This window comes from Podarcis pityusensis (assembly GCF_964106645.2).
Source record: "Podarcis pityusensis genome assembly, chromosome: 9".
NCBI classification, from domain to species: Eukaryota; Metazoa; Chordata; class Lepidosauria; order Squamata; family Lacertidae; genus Podarcis; species Podarcis pityusensis.
In genome coordinates this window covers 73,406,140-73,425,005 of record NC_138034.1, presented here as the reverse complement: position 1 = coordinate 73,425,005, position 18,866 = coordinate 73,406,140, and positions in this window count along the sequence as shown.

The window sequence follows — 18,866 nt, the reverse complement described above, 5'->3', positions numbered from 1 at the left end:
TTGCTGCATCCCCAGGCATAATGATGTTGCCATTGTTTTTCCCCTTAAAAGAAGAGATGGTTTCTTTTTCTCAAGTTGACCTTCGAGTGCTGATTGAATAGCAATGCAAAAAAAGGCGGCTGAACAGAATAACACCCATTCTGCTTTGACACACAGCTAGTAGTTAATTTGCAAAAGGGGAAGTGCGGGAGAAGTCCAGCTGCCCCAAATCAGCACCCCCGACCCAGGAACCCCAACCTCTTTATGGGGGAGAAATTCAATTCATTTTGCATTTTATCGGCGAACTACCAAATCCGCAATTTCCAAAGTGATACATGAGCCGTAACAAAGCTGTCCTTTGAAACTTGCACTTCTCCGAATGGTGCAATGCAATTCTCGTGACAAGGACGATGTGCAAAAATAAATACACTGGGGTAAAGTGTGCCTAAAAATGCATATGTTAGTGAGAAACCCATGATGTTAGGGGAAATTGCTTTGCAAAGATGTGTATTATGTTAGGAGAAATCGCATACCAACGTTTGCATATCAAGATGAATTTGCAGGTGAATTTTCATGTAAAGGTAAAGGCACCCCTGACCATTAGGTTCAGTCGTGATCAACTCTGGGGTTGCGGCGCTCATCTCGCTTTATTGGCTGAGGGAGCCGGCGTACAGCTTCTGGGTCATGTGGTCAGCATGACTAAGCCGCTTCTGGCGAACCAGAGCAGCGCACGGAAACGCCGTTTACCTTCCCGCCGGAGTGGTACCTATTGATCTACTTGCACTTTGACGTGCTTTCGAACTGCTAGGTTGGCAGGAGCAGGGACCGAGCAATGGGAGCTCACCCCGTTGCGGGGATTCGAACTGCAGACCTTCTGATCTAGACTCTGTGGTTTAACCCACAGCGCCACCCGCGTCCCTTGAATTTTCATGAGGACTTTAAACAGTGATAATGTTACAAAAGTTGAGTGCTTCCCCCTCTCCCTGCCAATCGGTGGCAAGAACCCATGGGGTTCCAGGCACTCACTGAGGGTCTGTGGTCCTTTGGAGAATTGAGACACAGCGGAGACTGTCACAGCTTTAAGAAATATGGTTTATTCGCCTATTTACACCTTTAGTCTGCATGGAGGGAGTCTAGATCTTGCAGCATGGTCATATTAAGAGGGGCTTGCTCCCCACAGCAGTTCAGCCATGGAGTCCAAGGCATCTCTCCCAGCCAGCCTGCATCCAGCCTGCCCAAGATGGATCCCAGTCTTTCTTCTCTCCCCTTCTTCTTCCCAGCACACCTTGCTAAAAACTCTTTTCCCCTGTCCCTTCAAACACACACCTCATCAGCATGTCAACACCTGTCTCCCCAGGTCAAAGGATTCTTCTCAGATAGCCCACCAACCCCTTTTGTCATGTTAACAGATTTACTCTGGTGCTGGAGGAGACTCTTGAGAGTCCCATGGACTGCAAGAAGATCAAACCTCTCCATTCTGAAGGAAATCAGCCCTGAGTGCTCGCTGGAAGGACAGATCCTGAAGCGGAGGCTCTAATACTTTGGCTACCTCATGAGAAGAGAAGCCTCCCTGGAAAAGACCCTGATGTTGGGAAAGATGGAGGGCAGAAGGAGAAGGGGACGACAGAGGACGAGATGGTGGGACAGTGTCCTCGAAGCTACCAGCATGAGTTTGACCAAACTGTGGGAGGCAATGGAAGACAGGCGTGCCTGGCGTGCTCTGGTCCAGGGGGTCACGAAGAGTTGGACACGACTAAACAACAACAGCTAAACAACAACAAGTCCAGCCAGGCTGGTTTAAACAAGGAAGCCCAGGGATTCCTTGTCTGGCAAAAAGCTCTGCAGCTTGTACCTCCATCCATATCCCAATTAATCAAAATCCCCCCTATTTATTAATTCCTAGTATTTAGGGCGGTCCCTCCAAATCTATACTACTACTACTACTACTACTACTACTACTACTACTACTAATTTATTATTTGCACCCCGCCCATCTGACTCGGTTTCCCCAGGCACTCTGGGCGGTTTCCAATAAAATATTAAAATACAGTAATGCATCAAACATTAAAAGCTTCCCTAAAGAGGGCTGCCTTCAGATGTCTTCTAAAAGTCTGGTAGTTGTTCTCTTTGACATCTGGTGGGAGGGCGTTCCACAGGGCGGACGCCACCACCGAGAAGGCCCTCTGCCTGTTTCCCTGTAACTTCTCTTCTCGCAGTGAGGGAACTGTTTCTGCAAGAAACAGATGCCAGAACATGGAGAACTGAACTTAAGATGGGGGTAAACAAGGAACTGAGAGAAATTGGAATTCACAAGTCCTTATCCAAACCCTTAGATGTCCACAGGCTGGGTGTAGAATCTTAAAAAGGAACGGCACTCCACACATGCTCAGAGGCTATCTCTTTCCTGAGACAGATAGATATAAAGACTGCCAAGTCACAAGAAGAAGGGTTTTGATTGGGAAGACTACCCTGATGTTAAGAGTTCTTTGACCATGGAGGAGACTGAGGAGATGGACTTTTCTTCACTAGAGGTTTTCAAGTAAAGACAGCATGGCTCTCTGTCTAGATCTCCTGCCCTGGAAAGCGGTTGGATTGGTCCCAACACTAGGATTCTATGAAAGGAACGGCATACTTTAACTATGGAACTCTCTGCCACTGGAGACCAGGGAGAGCCACCAACTTGGATGGCTTTAAAAGAGGATTGGAGAAATTCATGCAGGAGAGGGCTATCAGCGGCTCTTGGGCACAATGGCTATGTTCTTCCTTTGCAGTTGGAGGCACAAATGCTTCTGCGCTGGGAACCACAGAAGGGGAGAGGGCTCTGTGTTCGAATCCTGTTTCCAGGTTTCCCACAGGCTGGGAGAATGGGATGTGGGACTAGATGGGCCATTGTTCTGATACGCAGGCTCTTCCTATGTTCTTATGAAGGGCATGAGTTTCCCGGCCCCTATCCCAGCTTTTTCAGGGAAGGAAACCCTTGGCGAGAACATGGCAGCTTCACGTTCTCCTTCCATTCATGTCTTTGCAAAAGTTACAAGCGCAGAGGCTGTCAGGGAGCAAGCGAGGCTCAGATAGAAACGCGATAAAGCGCTCCGACGTCTTTCTTCCGGGTGACCTCGATTTCCATAAAACAGCATTTCTGCGATGACAGCAGAATACTAAGTCGTCCATAGAGGAGCCATTCCACGACGGGAGTCTTCTGCTCGGGATTATGGTACAATTCTGCTTGCCTGTCCAAAGTCACTTTTCAAGTACTGGGTGTTGCGAGGAGAACAAATGTGAACCACCAGGTTATTCTGACTTTACCGCATTCACCCCCACCCCTTTAATTCAACCTCAGCTTGTCCGATACAAGCACATTTTTTGAAGATCACAGTCCAAATTACGGATGAACCGAGCAACCTAAGTAAAGGTAAAAGGTAAAGGACCCCTGGATGGTTAAGTCCAGTCAAAGGCAACTGTGGGGTTGCGGCGCTCATCTTGCTTTCAGGCCGAGGGAGCCGGCGTTTGTCCCAGACAACTTTCCAGGTCATGTGGCCAGCAGGACTATACTGCTTCTGGCACAACAGGACACCGTGACAGAAACCAGAGTGCACAGAAATGCCATTTACCTTTCTGCTGCAGCAGTACCTATTTATCTACTAGCGCTGGTGTGCTTTTGAACTGCTAGGTTGGCAGGAGCTGGGACTGAGCAATGGGAGCTCACCCCACCGCGGCGCTTAATCCCAACTAAATGCATAAGGACTGACTGGATCAAGTCAATAGGCTAGATCCATAGCTGTCAACTTTTCCCTTTTCTTGCGAGGAATCCTATTTGGAATAAGGGAATTTCCCTTAAAAAAAAGGAAAAAGTTGACAGCTATGGCTAGATCCTGCAAGCTGGATCCTGCAAGCACTTCTGATGTCCATACATTTAGCATTTCAGGACTGTAGATTCCACCTCTGGAGTTCCAGTTCAGAAGAGTCAGCACCAGGAGAGCTTATGGAGCAGGAGGTAAGTACAGCTTACATCCAAGTCCTGCTTGTGGATCATAGACACCGGCCTTCCGACACTCAAGGCAGATCATTGGTCCATTTAGCTGTCTAAATTGACTGTCCTGCGTTTTAGACAGGAGCCCTATTTATCTACTTGCACATTGACGTGCTTCTGGGGCAACAGGACACCATGACGGAAACCAGAGTGCACAGAAACGCCATTTACCTTCCCGCCGCAGTGGTACCTATTTATCTACTTGCGCTGGTGTGCTTTTGAACTGCTAGGTTGGCAGGAGCAGGGACCGAGCAACGGGAGCTCAACCCGTCGCAGGGATTCGAACCGCCGACCTTCTGATCGGCAAGCCCAAGAGGCTCAGTGGTTTAGACCACAGCGCCACCCGTGTCCCTGCCTAAGTACCCCCTCGCAGTCTCGCTGCCCTCCCCTGTTCTGTGCAGATTTTATTTTTTATTTTGAAATAATGCACTGGGCGGGAGAGAACCACTTTTTAGTTGTACGTTTCTCAAGTAAGCATTACTAAGAGTAGTCCCATGGCAATTCCTGAACCAGTCGTAGAATCATAGAATTGTTGAGTTGAAAGGGACCACCAGGGTCATCTAGTCCAGCCCTCTGCAAGGCAGAAATCTTTCGCCCAATGTGGGGCTCGAACCCACAATCCTGAGATCAAGAGTCGCATGCTCTACCAACTGAGCTATTCCTCTCTGCGTCATTGCCATCAATTTCAATGGGTGTACTCTGAGTTAGACTGAGTTCATTCATTGCATTTATATATTTCTCTCTCTCCAAGGAGCTCAAGGTGGTGTCCATGATTCTCCCTTCCTCATTTAATTCACACAACAACCCTGTGAGGAAGGTTAGGCTGAGAGGCAATGACTGCCCCAAGGTCACACCCAGTGAACGTTTCATGGCCTAGTGGTGGGATTCAAACCTTGGCCTCCCAGTTCATAGCTGGACGCTCTAACCACTGTGCCACACTGCCAGTTGACTAGCACCCTGTGCATTTTGTATAAAGGTGTTGGAGAATTCCTACAGAAATGGAAAAAGGAGCAGAGGTTGCCAATGGCTTTTCTTTTCATCTCATGTCCAGAATGGAAATGGGTTCAGCCATATTTGCCATTCCTGCTTTCAGTCTGCAAACAATACATATTTATTGGATTATGGTTTCCCCATTTCCTTTGCCTTGAAATGAATGGTGTGGGATTAACATGATAATAAAGTCATTAATTTCTGTAATTACTTATGCAAAATCCCACCACAACGGGCAGCAGGATGAATGCGGGAAGCCAAACTGCAGGAGAACAGAAGCAGGGCCTTTTGTGGTCAGCGCGAGTCCAAACAGAAGCCAACGCCCTCTCTGATGTTGTCTGTACATTACATAAAATAAATTGCCTTTTTAAAAAAAAAACCATGAAATGCACACACTTCAATCAGTGGCAGAGCTTCGTCCTCCAGCACCGGGGTGCGGAGAGCAGGTGGGGGCATGGCTGGCACACGTCCCAGGGGCATGGCATGCCGCCCGCAGGGGCATGGCGCCCAGCACAGGCGGGGGGACAGCCACGATGGTACCCCACCAGGATTGCGCTGCCGGGGGCGGTGAGCTCCCCCCCGCTCCCCACTTCCTCTGCCAGTGTCTTCAATGCTCCTAAATTCACCCGTCCATAAGATATGCATTTTGAGTCAAACACATATTTTCATTTACAGATAGGTAGCCGTGTTGGTCTGCCATAGTCAAAATAAAAAAAATCCTTCCAGTAGCACCTTTAAGACCAACTAAGTTAGTTCTTGGTATGAGCTTTCGTGTGCAAGCACACTTCTTCAGATACACAACCATTGGCCTGTGTATCTGAAGAAGTGTGCTTGCACACGAAAGCTCATACCAAGAACTAACTTAGTTGGTCTTAAAGGTGCTACTGGAAGGATTTTTTTTATTTTGACATATTTTCATGCCTATGTCACACACACTGAAATGGTATCAAAATCTACAACAGCACAACTCGGCAAGCTGATTTACTGGGAGCAGCATAAGATAATAATAATAATAATAATAATAATAATAATAATAATTGTTAAGTTGTGGGTGAACATATCAGACGCCACAGCGATTCTTCAAACAGCTCTTGTTTATTCACAGGCCAGGACAGAACTCAACTGAAGGGTTCAGTCAGCCTGCTTATATAGAGCTCCAGTACAACGTAACTGTAACAATTTTCTAAAACTATCCAATCACTGAACGTCACTTTCGATCCATTATTTGCATAACTATCTACAGTATGCCCCTGCTGGCCCAGGGTGAGAACTTCAGAAAATAATAATAATAATAATAATAATAATAATAATAATAATAATAATTTATAACCCGCCCTCCCCAGCCAGAGCCAGGCTCAGGGCGGCTAACAACAGTAAAATTACAGTAAAAACATAATGGGGGGGGGGAACCAATTTAAAATACAGGTTAAAATGCAATTTAAAATGCAGCCTCATTTTAATAATAGCCCATAGATCAAAACCATAAGGGGAGGGAAACATAAGGGTCAGACTGAGTCCAAACCAAAGGCCAGGTGGAACAGCTCTGTCTTGCAGGCCCTGCGGAAAGATGTCAAGTCCCGCAGGGCCCTAGTTTCTTGTGACAGAGCGTTCCACCAAGTCAAGGCCAGTACTGAAAAGGCCCTGGCCCTAGTTGAGACCAACCTTGCAACTTGGGACCTCCAAAGTGTTGTCATTTGTGGACCGTAAGGTCCTCTGCAGGGCATAGCAGGAGAGGCAGTCCTGTAGGTACGTGGGTCCTAGGCTTCTGAATCAGGCCAATGGTTGACCATCTAGTAATAGAATCACAGAATAGTAAAGTTGGAAGGGACCCTACAGTTCCTGATCAGGTTTGTGAGACTCTTAGCAAACACATTCTTGCCAATCTCTGTGAGATACCGCACATCTTTTGCCCAATGTCCTTCCTCAAGAAAGTGGAGAATGTGGTCCAAGAATCCAAAATGGTTGACTTCCAATATTTTCATCTCTCTTCCTGGACCACGACCTTCAACAAGAAGGCGTGATGGGAAAACCATCTGTTCCTCAAGGCCCTTCAGCTTCCTACCCAGAGTCTCTTAGTCCAGTTCTCACAGTGGCCAACCAGATGCCTGTGGGAAACCCATTGAAATATACTCAGAGTCGCAAAGTGATTTCATGCTCTTTATTCAGCTCATAGTGGTGAGGAGGAATGAATAAATGTCCCCTCACAGTATCTGCTTTATATACATTATTTACACAATGGGCTGCACATGATTGGCTAATTCTGGAATTCTACTGTAAGCCAATCAGGTTGTGGATTCACTTCTATCTGGAGCAGGATTGGGTGGTTCCTGCCAACCAATCATACTGCTGCATTGTTCTAGGACCAATCAGACTGCTGCATTCTGAATCCTATTGTTCTAGGACCAATCAGACTGCTTCAGTTTGGATCCTATTCAACTCAGTACATAACACCCCTCCCCTCTAAGTTCCAGTCCTGCCCGGGAGGTCGCATTCATAGTCCTCAAGGTATGCCGGCGGCCTACGTGTGCGTTGTGGCCTGGGGTGTTCCCTGGTCCGGGCTCCGGGTTCTGGCTCGTGTTCCAAGGATGCTGGCTGTGATGCGGCTGTTTGGTCTGGTGCAACCGGCTCGCTCAGTCGTGGTTCTGGTTCCGGTGTCCTTTCGGCCTCACGGGTCCTCTCTGTATTTACTGATTCTGCCTCTCCTGCTGGCCCCTCCTGCTCTATGGGCCTCACTGCCCCGCTGTTCCCTTGGGACTCCTCTGACCTGTCCTCCTCCTGGTTTTCTCCCGGGAATCGTCGCCGTATCTGGTCGCAGTGGCGGCGCCAGCATTGCCCCCCATCCGTTAGCACCTCGTACGACACGGGGCCAGTGACCCTGGTGATTGTGGCGGGTACCCATGCTGGGCCTGCCCCAAAATTCTTTGCGTACACTGGGTCCTGGGCCTCGAAGGTCCGGGGGTTCCTGCCTTCCCCCACCACTACCTCATCCTGAGCTCTATCGGGGTGAAGGCGGTCCAATCTGATTGCAAGGCGCCGACCCATTAGTAGTTCAGCGGGGCTCCGGCCAGTCGTTGAGCTGGGGGTGCTGTGCTAGAAGGAATGTGGCAAGGCGGTACTCCCAGTCCCCTTGCGTCATGCGGCGAAGGGTGTCCTTGGTGGTCCGCACCATGCGTTCTGCTTGGCCATTGGTGGCAGGGTGGAACGGCGCCGAACGGATGTGGCGGATGGCGTTCTGCGCTGTGAAGGTTTGGAATTCTCCTGACGTAAATGCAGTCCCGTTGTCTGAGACGAGAGTGTCAGGGAGCCCGTGGGTTGCAAACAGCCTGCGTAGTACCCGGATGGCTGCGGACGTGGAAGTGGACGGTACCAGTGCGACTTCCAGCCATTTGGTGTAGGAGTCCACCACTATGAAGAATGTTTTCCCCTGAAAGGGGCCAGCGAAATCCACATGCAGGCGTGACCATGGTGCTCGGGCGGACTCCCAGGACTGGACTGGGGCCCTTGGGGGATCTGGGCGGGATTCTTGGCAGGCCTGGCAGTGTTTGACCCAGGCCTCTATCTCTCCATCGATCCCCGGCCACCACACATAACTCCTGGCAAGGGCCTTCATTCTTACTACCCCTGGATGTGTCTCGTGTAGGGCTGTGAGGACCCTTTTGCAGAGGGGCTGGGGAACAACGACTCTGCTTCCCCATAACAGGCACCCCTTGTGGGCCGACAGTTCATGTTTGCGGGTTGTGTAGCCGGCGAATTCTGGCCCGGGGCTGCTGCTGGGCCATCCCCTCCACACCCAGTCCAGGACCCGGGAGATGACCCTATCTTTCTTGGAATGGTGTGCAACTTCTTGTGCCTGAATGGGGCGGTCGGGAAGCAGCTCCAGGCTCATAACCTCTTGTGCAGGTGCTGGGTCAGGGCCTGTTTCCGGTAGTGGTAGCCTGCTGAGGGCGTCCGCATGGCCCATCGCCTTCCCAGGTCGGTGAATCAGTGCATACTGGTAGCTGGCAAGGAAAATTGACCACCTGAGGACGCGAGGAGACAGCACTTGGGGGGTCTGCTTTTCGGGGGCAAACAAGCCAAGCAACGGCTTGTGGTCAGTCACCACGGTGAAGGGCCGCCCGTACAAGAAATCATGGAATTTTTTTACTCCCTTTACGATTGCCAGACCCTCCTTGTCGATTTGCGAGTAGTTCCGCTCGGTTGTGTTGAGTGTCTGGGAAAAGTACGCCACCGGTACCTCTCTTCCATCCGGGAGTTGGTGCCCCAGGACAGCTCCAATGCCATAGGGTGAGGCGTCGCATGCTAGCACCACCGGCAGCCTCTCGTCGAAGTGTGCCAAGACCGAGTTTGAGACAAGCAAGTCCTTGACTGCCTGGAATGCGGCCTCCTGGCGCTGGCCCCACACCCAAGGGGCCCGCTTGTCCAGGAGTCTGTGTAGGGGCTCCGCTACCGCCGCCTTGTGGGGAAGGAAGGAATGGTAAAAGTTCAATAGTCCCAAGAAGGCCTGAAGTTCAGTCTTGCTCTTGGGCGCTGGGGCATCACAAATGGCCCGTACCTTGTCCCCAGTCGGGTGGACCCCTTCTGCGTCCACCATAAATCCCAGAAAGTCCACCTGAGGCACTCCTAGTAGACATTTTTCCCGCTTCACCTTGAGACCCGCCGTCTGGAAACGGTGCAGAACGGTGCGGAGGCGGTCCTCAAACTCCTCTGGTGTGGGGCCGGCAATCAACACATCATCGAAGAAGGGGGTGACGCCAGGAATCCCTTTAAGGAGAGAGTCCATTATATTCTGGAATATGCCTGGTGCCACGCTGACACCGAATTGCAGCCGCTTTACCCTGAACGCTCCTCTGTGCGTCACAATCGTCTGTGCCTCTGCTGTGGCCTCATCTACTGGCAGCTGTTGATATGCTTGGGCCAAGTCCAGCTTGCCAAAAATTTTCGACCCAGCCAGGGTGGCAAGGACATGGCTGACCACTGGCACTGGGTATGCGTGGGCCGTGAGGGCCTTGTTTATGGTACATTTGTAGTCTGCGCAGATGCGGACCGAACCATTAGGCTTGACGGGTGTGACGATTGGGGTTTCCCAGGGAGCATTAGGCACCGGCTCCAGCACTCCTTGCTCTACGAGTCGGTCCAATTCCTCGTCTATACGGGGTTTCAAGGCGAACGGGACCCGGCGGGCCTTGAGCCTGACCGGTCGTACTGCGGGGTCAAGCTGTAGCGCAATGGGGGGGCCCGTATACTGTCCCAATTTCCCATCGAAAACCCCTGGAAATTCCTTGCATATGGCGTCCACGTCCACTTGTAAGCTAGTGTGGTTCACCCCGGTGACAGCTAGCCCCAGTGGTCCAAACCATGCCAATCCCAGTAAGCTAATGTAGGGGCCCTTGACCACAAGCAAGTCCAGTTGCCGCGTCCGCCCTCGGTATTGCACCCTGAAGGTCCCCACCCCCATTGTGGGGACCTTACGTTTCTGGAAGTCCCGGAGGGTGAATGGGGCCGGCCTGAGTTTGGGACCCCCAGTGGGACACAGTTTCCTTAAGGTCCTTGCCGAGATTATGGATAGAGTTGAACCCGTGTCAAGCTCCATGCGGCATGGGGCCCCCTCTATCTGTACCTCTACATAAATTTTCTCTACGTTGGGGTGGGGCAACTGGTATACCTGGAAGTCCGTGAGCTCCGTCGAGTTGCCTTGGTGCGTTGGGCCCCGGGACCTGGGGCTCTTGGATTGGTCATCTGATGCCTGGTGTCGGGTGGGCCGAGCCCGACACACCCGGGCGATGTGTCCCGATTTTCTGCACTGCCTGCACTCTGCGTTGCGGAAACGGCAGGTCCTCCTCTCGTGACTCTCCCCGCAGCTTGCGCAGTTCCCTCCTTCTCGTCGAGGCAGCTGTGGTCTGTGCGCTGCTTGAGTGCGCTGCTGTACTCGGTGCACCTCCTCCCTGTCGGATCCTGAGTCGTCGGTGAGGTCTTCATGGTGGACCCTCGGTTGGGATGGCAGGCTCGGCCGTGCCTCTTGGGTCGACCTCTCGGCAGCTTCTGTTGCCAGGGCCTCCTCCAGAGCGACCTGGAACGTTAGGTCCTTCTTAGCGTAGAGGCGTCGTTGCAGCTTCTCATCCTTCAGGCCACCGACGAGGCGGTCACGAAGCATGTTCTCCAGCTCTGAGAAGTTGCAGAACCGGGCGGCTTGGCGGAGAGAGGTCACAAACCCAGTTATGGTTTCCCCAGGGGCTTGCCGCTTTGCGTAGAAGGCATTTCGACGAGCCACCACTGAGGGCTGCGGCGAAAAGTGCCCCTTCAGCTGTTCCATTATTGTTTTGTATGGAACAGTAGCGACGTCTTCAGGCGCAAGGAGAGCCCGGGCAATTTCAAACGTCTCCTCTCCGCAGACGCTGAAGAATATCACCCTCTTCTTGGCGTCTTCTTCGTCGGTGACCCCTTTGGCTTCTAGGAGGAAGGTGAAACGGGAGGCGTACGCTTCCCAGTCTCCAGATGCTGGGTTGAATGGCGAGAAGCTGCTGTTGGCTGCCATTCTGAGTTCCTTGTGCCCCGGAGCTGAAGCCTGGATACACGGTGCGAGGCAGCGGTGCGGCAGTTGGCGGTGCTGCGGTGCTGTGTGTGGCAGTCAGCTCAGCGGGATCCCACCTTCGTCGCCAGTGAAATATACTCAGAGTCGCAAAGTGATTTCATGCTCTTTATTCAGCTCATAGTGGTGAGGAGGAATGAATAAATGTCCCCTCACAGTATCTGCTTTATATACATTATTTACACAATGGGCTGCACATGATTGGCTAATTCTGGAATTCTACTGTAAGCCAATCAGGTTGTGGATTCACTTCTATCTGGAGCAGGATTGGGTGGTTCCTGCCAACCAATCATACTGCTGCATTGTTCTAGGACCAATCAGACTGCTGCATTCTGAATCCTATTGTTCTAGGACCAATCAGACTGCTTCAGTTTGGATCCTATTCAACTCAGTACATAACACCCATAAACAGGATTCGAACACAGGATTCAAAAGCATTGTGTCAGGTGTGTGTGCAGGAGCCAGGCCCTGTGACCAACAGGACTCTGCAGGACTGGGGCCTTCCTAAGTTTGTTCTGAAGAGGCAAGGCATGGCCACACAGGTGAGGCCGCTTGGTAACTCACAGCACCTGGTGGCAAGAGCTGGGAAGGGATATAAGGTCAGCATTTCGCTTTGGCTCTTTGCCGTTCCTTGCCTTGCTGCATTTGGCTTCTTGCTTCCTGATCCTCAGACCTCGGCTTCTTGACTCCTTGCTTCTTGCCCCTTGGACCCTTGATTTGTGACTCCTTGCTTCCTGACCCTCGGACCCTTGACTTTGTGACTCCTCGCTTTTTGACCCTCGGACCCTTGACTTCGTGACTTCGTGACTCCTTGCTTCTCGACCCTCAGACCCTTGACTTCATGACTCCTTGCTTCCTGATCCTTGGACCTCGGCTTTTTGACTCCTTGCTTCCTGACCCTCGGACCCTTGGCTTCTTGACTCCCAGCTCTCTGACCCTCAGACTCTTGGCTTTCTGACTCCTGGCTTCTGGACTCCCGTTCCTGCTCCCACCCACCATCTTGCCCCTGGTCCTGACATTCCCAGCCGGGACTTCGATCACCCGTGAACAGAACCATGACACATTGCTGCCTCCAACTGTGGAGGCAGAGCACAGCCATTGTGCCCAAGAACATGTCCAACCCTCGTTTAAAGTCATCGGGGGGGGGTCATCACTGCCTCCTGTGGCAGGGAGTTCCATAGTTTTATGTGTCAGATTGGGTCAGCCCACTGGGATAAACCTGCTGAGCAAGTTACCCCATCCCTTTCCCAAATGCATCCACAGAAGAGGAAAACTGGAGTGTGTGCGTGTGTTTTAAGTCTCCCTACATTCACTAAAGACTTTTTGTATTTCTAAAATCCAACTAATAGGCATCCGTTCCTTTGCTGAATGTCAAGGGAGCCTTATCTGGCCTTTCTCACAAAGACCAAAAAACCAGCCGCCTTCTGATATGCAGCAAGGAACTTGGTATCTAATTGGGGAGGGGGGGTGTAAAATCATTATTTGCTTGCGGCATTTAATTAAATATGCAAATTTATGAACGGCTCAAAAATTGCCAGACGAAAAGGCAGCAGGGTGGTGCATTCTGATTTTTAAAAAGTCCTTCCCAAGTTAATTTGGCTGGTTGTTATCTTGGAATCGTGAGGGGCACGGTGGTAACCCATTCACAACCATGGCTGCAAGGCGAATGGAGCCGTGCATCAGGTCCGCCACCCAACCCGCCTCATTCAGCTCAAGATGCCCAGGTTATCTTGTGCATCCCTTGATGGATAGGAAGAGGAGAGCTAATCACTGCACAAGAGGGATGTTGACAACCTGGAAGGTGTGGAGCGGAAGGCAACCAAGATCAGGGGTCTGCAAACCAAGCCTTATCAGAGGAACGGTTGAAGGAGCTCGGTATGTTTAACCTGGAAAAGAGACTGAGAAGAGATATAATAATAATAATAATAATAATAATAATAATAATAATAATAATAAATAATCTATACCCGGCCCATCCAGCTGGGTTTCCCCAGCCACTCTGGACAGCTCTCAACAGATTAAAAACAGAATAAAACATCAAGCATTAAAAACTTCCCTAAACAGGGCTGCTTTCAGATGTCTTCTAAAAGTCAGGTAGTTGTTTATTTCCTTTGACATCGTGTGGGAGGGTGTTCCACAGGGCGGGCGCCACCACCGAGAAGGCCCTCTTCCTGGTTCCCTGTTACTTCTCTTCTCGCAGGGAGGGAACCACCAGAAGGCCCTCGGAGCTGGACCTCAGTGTCCAGGCAGAACAATGGGGGTGGAGACGCTCCTTCAGGTCTACTGGACCGAGGCCATTTAGGGCTTTAAAGGTCAGTCCCAACACTTTGAATTGTGCTCAGAAATGTACTGGGATATGATACCCATCTTCAAATATCTGACGGGCTACCACATGGAAGATGGTGGTGGTAATAGGTTTTTCCAAGTGGAACGGACTCCCTTAAGAAGTTGTATACTCTCCTTCCTTGGATGATAAAAAGTCTGGAAGCTAAATGTTGTGAAGAACGGTTGAAGGAGTTGGTTATGTTTTGTCTGGAGAGGAGAAAACAGAGATGAGATGGTCACCATCTTCAAATATCTGAAGGGCGGCTACAGGGAAGATGGAGAAAACTTGTTTTATGCTGCTACAGAGGCTGGGAGCTGAACCAGTGGATTGAAATTACAGTGGCACCCCAGTTTATGAACAGCCTTGTTTACGAACTATTTGGTTTACGAACTCTGCAAAACTGGAAACAGTGTCCCGGTTTGCGAACTTTACCTCAGTCTAAGAACGGAAGCCGAAAGGTGGAAGGGCACTGGTGGCGGGAGGCCTCATTAGGGAAAGGGCGCCTTGGTTTAAGAACTGACTTCCGGAACAGATTAAGTTCGTAAACCGAGGTACGTAAAGGTAAAGGGACCCCTGACCATTAGGTCCAGTTGTGGCCGATTCTGGGGTTGCGGTGCTCATCTCACTTTATTGGCCGAGGGAGCCGGCGTACAGCTTCCGGGTCATGTGGCCAGCATGACTAAGCCGCTTCTGGCGAACCAGAGCAGCGCACGGAAACGCCGTTTACCTTCCCGCCAGAGTGGTACCTATTTATCTACTTGCACTTTGACATGCTTTCGAACTGCTAGGTGGGCAGGAGCAGGGACTGAGCAATGGGAGCTCACCCTGTCGTGGGGATTCGAACCGCTGACCTTCTGATTGGCAAGCCCTAGGCTCTGTGGTTTAACCCACAGCGCCACCTGCGTCCCTTAAACCAAGGTACCACTGTACATGAAAGAAGATTCCAGCTAAACATTAGGAAGCACTGCTTGGCACTAAGAGAGCTGTTCAGCAGTTGAACAGTTGACCTTGGAAGATGGTGGACCTTCCTTCATTGCAGGTTTATAAGCAGAGGTGGGATGACCATCCATCAGGGATTATTTAGCTGTGAGTCATCCATTGCAGATGGTTGGACTTGATGGCTCTCAGGTTCCTTCCAACTCTGCAGTTATGTGCTTCTGTGAAGGTGGCGGTGAGCTTCATTGGGCAAGGCTTGTTGGATGGCAGGAAGTGGCAGAACTCTGGGGCAGGCACCAGTTCACTCCCTTCTCATATCTGCCACCTGAGCAGTTGACTCATTTTGCCCAATGGTAGAGTCCCAAGAGGGCTGTCTCTTCCAGTCGAACCATGTTCACAAGGAAGGGCCTTCTGAGCTCAGCTGCACCTTGTGTGGTGGGCAGAGATGTGGCACTGCCCACCTGATCCCGGTGTCAATGTAGCCTACCTTGATGAAGATAGGGAGGGGCAGCCCACCAGCAAGGTTAGAGCCCCCCGGAGACATGAATGGGAGCATTGAATTGGTTCTGCTGGTGCATCTACATAGCTCAGACCTCATCACCATCACCCTGTGCCCCCCAGCCCAGCCCTTTACATTTTCCACCCCAAAGAAACTACCCAAAAAAATTCACATGGAATTAATGAATGTGTTTCCATTCAGAACTCATCTGTTTAAATCCTTAACTAAAAGGAATGAAACAAATGGGACTCATTTGCTTAATTTTTCCATTTGTTGTAAAAACAAAATAACTCCCAATTAGTGGACGGGCTGAAACACGCCTTCCATCATTCCATTTTGGCCTTCATCAGAGGCCCATCTCCATGGTATGAACTTTTGTGTGTGCTTTTTACACAGACAGCGCAATTCACAATGCATTCGCTTACAGAATACACATTTTGCATGACCGTTTCTGTGGTCTAAACCACAGAGCCTAGGTCTTGCTGATCAGAAGGTCGGTGGTTTGAATCCCTGCGATGGGGTGAGCTCCCGTTGCTCTGTCCCGGCTCCTGTGCACCTAGCAGTTCGAAAGCATGCCGGCGCAAGTAGATAAATAGGCACCACTGCGGCAGGAAGGTAAACGGCATTTCCTTGCGCTCTGGCACTTCTCACGGTCCTCCAGGCGCCAGTAGCTGTTTAGTCATGCTGGCGGTTTAGTCATGCTAGCCACATGACCCGGAAAACTGTCTGTGGACAAACGCTGGCTCCCTCAGCCTGAAAGCGAGAAGAGCGCCGACCCACCCGGGAAGAATGGCAGATGAAGTTGATGGACTATATGGAATTGGCGGAAATGACTGGCAGAATCCGAGACCAGGGAGAAGAGTCGGTGGAAGAAGATTGGAAAAAATTTAAAGATTATTTACAGAAATACTGTAAAATCAATGAATGTTAGAAAAATGTTGGAATGAAGTTACATGGCTTTAGTAGAAATGTTATAAGGAATTAAGTATAAATAGATTAATAGAGTATTAAAGGGAAAAATACGGTTAAAATGAGTTAAGATAATTATAGGATAGAAAACAGAGGAAGATGGAAAGGAATTGCTGAAATAATTAACAGAAGTGGAATATGAAAAGGGAGGTGTGAGGAGGTCGTGGAAATAAGTGAATGAAAGATGGGATAATGAAATTGTTTGATTTATTTTATTGTTTTTGTTTTGTTTTGCTAGTTTAATGTATTGTATTGTATTGTATTGTATTGTATTGTATTGTATTGTTTTTTTCAGTGTTTAAATTTTTTGGAAAAGTAATAAATATTATTTTTTTTAAAAAAAAAAGAAAGCAAAATGAGCGCCGCAGCCCCATAGTCGGCTTTGACTGGACTTAACTGTCCAGGTGTCCTTTATCTTTACCTTTACCTTGCATAAAATAAATGCTTTGATTATGGTAGGTTTTCTTGTACACAGAAAGATGCATTGTGAATCCAGGGAAGGTGATCACCTGCTTGCATCCCAGTCAACAAGCAAGTCCAGGACCCTCAGGTTGAACTCTGTTGTATCAGGTATCAGGTTGTATCAGGTTGGTGCACCATCTGACATTTCCCTGATGAAAATAGGGACATCCTATTCAACAACAACAACAGCAACAACTTTATTATTTTTGCCCCGCCCATCTGACTGGGTTGCCGCAGCCACTCTGGGCAGCTTCCAACATATATAAAAACACAAGAAAACATTAAACTTTTTAAAAAAACCTTCCCTATACAGGGCTGCCTTCAGTTGTCTTCTAAGGGTTGTATAGTTACTGACCTCCTTGGTTCAGAGGGTGCCCTCCCAGGCGCAGGACAGCCACCAAGATGTATGGAGAGGCGCACACACCCTGCAGCTGGGGGCAGAGCGAGTCATCGATGGCGGACATTTCGTGCACCTCCCGCCTACCCGCGACTCCCAAGCCTCCCCCAGCTGTCTGTGATGGCCTGGGACTCGGGCTCGGACTCAGAACTGGAGAAATCCCAGTCCGCACCGGATCCTTTGCCCCAGGCATCATCTGAACCAAGTCAGGCGCCTGATCCTGAAGAGTTCTAGTCTGCACAGGTTCCCTTGCAACAAACTCCAGCTGGGTTGCGTCAGAGGCCTGAGCCTGCCCTGGGGAAGACCTTGTCGCCTCCAGCTGGGCCATCACTTACAGCTGCTCCACTACCAGTTGGGTCAGGGGAGGCTGAGGCAGCCCATGGGTCTGGTAACCCACTGACGTCTCCCAAGCTGCAGAGACTGAGGTCTGAGAGCAGGAGAGACCTGAGTACTTGCAGGAGGAGTGCTCACCTTCGGGCGAGACAGGGAAGTGAGTCTCAGGGGGATCAGGACTGGCCGTTCCCCTGACAAAGATAAAAGGCTGTCGGACCCCACCCCAGGTTGCGGGAGCAACATTGCTGCTTGCCAGAACCTGCCTGAGACCCTGTGCTTGACCTTGCCCGGTTTCCTTCCTTGGCCCTATCGGACTGACTCCCAGCTGAACCTTCGGATTCTGGTCCGGTCCTGCACCGCATTTCACGGGTTACCCCCAGGCCCAGCACACTGTCAAAACAAAGGGAAAACGGGAGAATGCAGCCGGCAAGACGGAGCAGTTCCTCCCTTTCCCACGACGGCTCAGGGTAGGTCGTGGGCGGGCAGCGCGCCAAATGTCATCCCCCTCAGCAAAGACACCCGGGGCAGTCCACCCCCATCGCACCCCCTTTCCTCCACCCCTGACAAGGAGCTCGTTCAATGCAGGCACAGGGGCAAGGTTAAGCATAGCTGTCAACTTTTCTCTTTTCTTGTGAGGAACCCTATTTGGAATAAGGGAATTTAAGGGACGCGGGTGGCGCTGTGGGTTAAACCACAGAGCCTAGGACTTGCCGATCAGAAGGTCAGCGGTTCGAATCCCAGCAACGGGGTGAGCTCCCATTGCTTGGTCCCTGCTCCTGCCCACCTAGCACGTCAAAGTGCAAGTAGATAAATAGGTACAGCTCCAGCGGGAAGGCAAACGGCGTTTCCGTGCGCTGCTCTGGTTCGCCAGAAGCAGCTTAGTCATGCTGGCCACATGACCCGGAAGCTGTACGCCGGCTCCCTCGGCCAATAAAGCGAGATGAGCGCCGCAACCCCAGAGTCAGCTGTGACTGGACCTAATGGTCAGGGGTCCCTTTACCTTTTACCCTTAAAAAAGGGAAAACATTGACAGCTATGGGTTACGGGGTGCTGCCCCATGCCACTAGCCCCTGTTGTTCAGAACAGGGGTCAGGGAAGCACAGAACTCTGCAGGAACACAAAGGGAGAGATTTTTGCATGCCGCTAATTCCACCTCCCAAAATAGATGCAGCGGCTGAATGTTCTCTCAAGCAAACGGTAAATGCACTGCTATTATCCGAGGCTCCACTCTGAGAAGGTCCTTTTATTCGGAGTCTGCAGGATGGGGCTCTGCAAACAACCCTAACCAAACATCTACGGGGGGGGGGAGTTGGGGGGAGAAAAACCAAACAAACTCCACTCAACAATGCAGAATAGGGA